The sequence below is a fragment of the Pleurodeles waltl genome, chromosome 7 (assembly GCF_031143425.1).
Source record: "Pleurodeles waltl isolate 20211129_DDA chromosome 7, aPleWal1.hap1.20221129, whole genome shotgun sequence".
NCBI lineage: Eukaryota > Metazoa > Chordata > Amphibia > Caudata > Salamandridae > Pleurodeles > Pleurodeles waltl.
The window spans coordinates 16,283,994-16,288,282 of record NC_090446.1 but is presented as its reverse complement, the minus strand read 5'-3'; positions in this window follow the sequence as shown (position 1 = coordinate 16,288,282).

Below are 4,289 nucleotides of genomic sequence, written 5' to 3'. Positions count from 1 at the left end.
TTTTGGATTTTTAAACTGTTTCCTGTGTTTCATTTAATTACTGTTTTGTGATATTTGAATGCTTTACACTCGGTCTCCTAAGTTAAGCCTTGACGCTCGTTGCCAAGCTACCAAGGGTTGAGCTGGGGTTAATTTACTGAGACCTAACTGGTCCTTAGTGGAGGTTAGTGGCCTGTTGCTAAGTGTAGGTACCTACCTGCCCTTACCAATAACCCATTTTCCAACAGTTTTGGTGAGCAGTGGTGGAATCCTGTACTTGTGTTCAGTATCACGTTACAGTTTAAAGTAAAACAAATTAAAAATCCTTTAAATTGTCCTAGTGCAAAAATTGTTTTTAATGTTTAATTTGGATTAATTTCAATTATTGAATTTTTGTGATTTTTCAAAATTCTTGTTTCCAATTTTTGCAAAAAGTTTTTGTTGACACAAAACTAGGGAACCATGGAGCTTGATCTGGTTAGCCTACCCACACTGACAGTAGTCCAGCTTAGGGGGTTGTGTACTGAAAGAGGGTTGCCTGCAACCACTGACCTCAGGAAGCATGTCCTGATCAAATCCCTGACAGCATGGGCTGAGGCCCAAGAGGTATACCCAGAGGAAGCTCCAGAGGAGGGAGAAGTAGGGGAGGATGCTAGCTCTCACCACTCAGGGGAGGGAGGGCATCTGAGCCTAAGTGAGGATGAGGAAGACCGGTCCTCATTACATACAGTCACTAGGGGCAGTCCCAAAGCTAGTTGGGGGAAGGCGGTCCCTTCAGGAGGAGAGAACCTGTCCCTCAGAGAAAGAGAGCTGGAGGCCCAGCTAGCATGTATAGCTTTGGAAGCACAGAAGCTGGCCCTAGAAAAAAAGAAGTGGGCAAAGAAAGAGAAAAGAGATGGTGGCAGCGACAGAGAAGTTGAGGTGTCCATGGGTGGGGGGGTTTGCCCCAGATTACCCAAGGGGGTGGTTCCTGCTTATGTAGAGGGGGATGATATAGACAAGTGGTTGAAGGCCTTTGAGAGGGCACTCCAAATGAGAAGGGTTAGGCCTCAATACTGGGGTTCCCTTTTGTGGGAGTTGGTCCCCAACTCAGGGAGGGATAGGCTTCTGACCTTAAGGGGAGAGGAGGCAGATTCATACCCTAGTATGAAGAGGTGCTTAGCCAAGAAGTTTGGTCTAACCCCAGAGCAGTATAGAATGAAGTTCAGGGACATCCAGAAGGTCAGTACCCAGTCTTGGGTTGACTTTGTAGACACCTCACTTAAGGCACTAGAGGGCTGGATTATCGGTAACAAAGTAAATACTTATGAGGGGTTATACAATCTGATCATGAGAGAGCACATCTTGACCAATTGTACCCAAGAAATGTTACGCCAGCATCTAGTGGACTCTAAGCTGACCAACCCTAGAGAGCTAGGGGAGGCAGCTGATGAGTGGTAGAGAACCAGGGTGGTTGTCAAGTCCCAGGGGGGAGACTCCAAGAAGGAGAAGTCAGGTCCCCAAAAACCTAAGGAGGGAGGTGGTAAGCCCACCACAGAGACTCCCTCTGTACCACAGAACCCTAAGAAGGAGGAGAGTAAATCCCACTCCCACTCTGACAAGCAGAGACAGGGAGACCCAGGGTTAAAAAAGCTCTTGGACAGTAAGGCTTGCTTTGACTGTCAGCAGACAGGTCATTCTCAGAGGAGATGCAGCCTGTCCAAAGAAGGTGGTTAGCACTGGGCTGTCCAGTGTAGCCATGGAGGAGGACTCCTCAGATGATGAGGTCCTCCTAGCACTGAGCTGGGAGACAGGACCAGATGGGAAGCTGGTGATCCCTGAGGGTGGGAGTAGGCACTTCCACCCCATTCAGGTGAATGGGATCCCTACCACTGGCCTGAGAGACACCTGTGCCAGTCACACTATGGTGAGTGACCGGTTAGTGACCCCAGACATGTATGTCCCAGGAGAGACCAGGAAAGTCAGGATAGCCACAGGGGAGGTCACCTCCAAACCTGTAGCCATAGTGCCCCTAAAGAGGGAGGGTATCCTTGACTGGTTTAGGGTGGTAGTCAGTGCTGACCTCCCCCTAGATTGTATCCTGGGCAATGACCTCCCAGAAGTGAGTCTGGTCCCAGTTGGGGTGGTCGCCCAGGGCGCCCCCCCCAACCCAAAGTACTGGGGAGTCAGTCCCTGCAGTTAGGAGACAGGGGTCCCCAAGAAAAGGAAAGAAGAAAAGGAAGGGTAGGCCACTCTTAAAGAGAGTTCCAGGGAGCCAAAGGCCTTCTGCCCCAGTAGGGGGGGAGCCCAGAGTTGGCACTGGTGAGGCCTCACCTGACCTCAAGGAAGTCCTGAGTAGTCAGGCAGCTGTCCAGATGCAGGGTGTTGCCCCTGCACTGACAGAAGGGAGAGTGGAAGGAGGGTGTCTGCCACAGGAGGTGGTAGCCCCCCACTCTAGACAGCAAGAGGGGTGCCAGGACCCCACAGTTGCCCCTAAAGCAGCTCAGCCACCTGTCAGTGGAGAGCTTAGGGTGTGGTTCTGGGTACTGACAGCTGTCAGTAACCTTTGCTGGGTGCTAGCCTTCCTGGAAGCACTGTACTTGGCCTGGGAGGCAGACCCCAGGGCCAATAGCAAAGGGGTTGCTCAAGTGTTGGGTGACCTCTTTGGGTAAGCTAGGTGTTGCCCTAGCAAAGTTAGGAGTAGGGGAGTTGGGCACCTCATTACCCAAGTTGGCAGAGAGAGAGGAGGAAGACCCCCCTAGAGGGAAGTTTCAGTTTGAGATGGGTCCTTTCACTGTTGGGGTGGGTTCACTACCCAGAGGGAGTGACCATGACAGGAGGATGTAAGGCAGAGTAGGCCCTGCAAAGGGACAGCCAGTTTTCTTCACTGTCTTCCTCGCCTAACAAGCCAGGAAGACTCTCCCAGGGTTGGGCTGAGTCTCCTGGGCGTGTGGGCTGGGGGGTGGCTTGTGTGGGAAAACAGGGCTGATTGCAGAGGCCCCCTAACTTTTTGCCCCCATTTTCCACTTTATGCTGGTGTTTTCCTGACTCTGATGGTGCCCTGGGTACTGCTAACCAGTCCCAGGACCTGTGCTCTGTGTAAAATGGATATGCAAATTAGGCTAATTATAATTGGCTAAGTCAACCTACCTATAAATCCCTAGTATATGGTAGGGTATGTAGGTTTAGGGACCACAGCATAGGTGGTGCACCCATAGGTGCACTGCTGAGGTGCCCAGTGTCATAAAGTTATATGCAAATTCGACTTTGGAATTAAAAGTAGTTCCAAAGTCTTAAACTACCTTATTTTTACATATAAGTCACCCCTAAGGTGTGCCCTATGTGCCCCTAGGGCTGGGTGCCATGTAACTATAAGCAGGGACTTTATAAAAATAGTTTTATAAGCCCTGGTGAGGTAAAAACAGCCAAATTTGTTTTTCCCTCTTTGTAGTAAATGGCCTTCATAGGCTAGAATGGGGAGACTTTATTTTAATTTTTAAAGTCTCCTTAAATGATGCATACCAATAATTTGGTATCAAATTAATTGTTGTAATAAATCCCACAACTTCCAGTTGTTGGATTTAATATAACTTGTTCAGGTAAAGAGTTTTAAACTTTACCTGAAAAGTTGCCAATTTCAGCCCTGCATTGTTTTTGCTGCTGTGCTCTGATTGGCCAGCCTCTAGCAGCTTGGCCAAGCTGCATTGATGAGGTGTGAAGTGGCCTGGCTTCACAAAAAGGAATGTGCCTGTGGGAAGGAATCTCCCCTCAGCAGATGGTGAGGCAGGAAGGGGGAGGGCTGCCAAACTGGTCTTCAAAGGCAGAGAAGGACATTTGGAGCAACCAGCAACATCCCCGCATCCTGCAACCCCAGACAACTAGGTGCCCCCTTGATTAGATTAGGAGAGGGCAGGAGAGGGGTGTGTTTATGATTTTTAGCCACACCAGTGGGTGGGCTCAGCCAGATGTAACCTCCAAAAATCAGATTCAGCCATGATGTATTTTTAGAGAATGTTGCCTCCTGGGATTGATTTTTGCCACACTTCCCAGGAAGTGGTCATCACAGGGGGATGGACCCTGCACCTGATTGGAGAACCAGGACCCCCCCTGCTTTTCGCCCAGGAGCAAGAATAAAACTGGCAGACCTGCACCCACACCTCAGTTCCCTACCACATCCAACAAGGAAGAACAACAGAAGAAGAAGGACTGCCCTGCTGGACCCCTGGCCTGCACCTGGAACCTGCACTCAGAAGGACTGCACCAGCTGCACACTTGGGCTTCACCACAAGAAGGACTTTGCCTGGCTTCAACTGGTTCAAGGAGGGACTCCC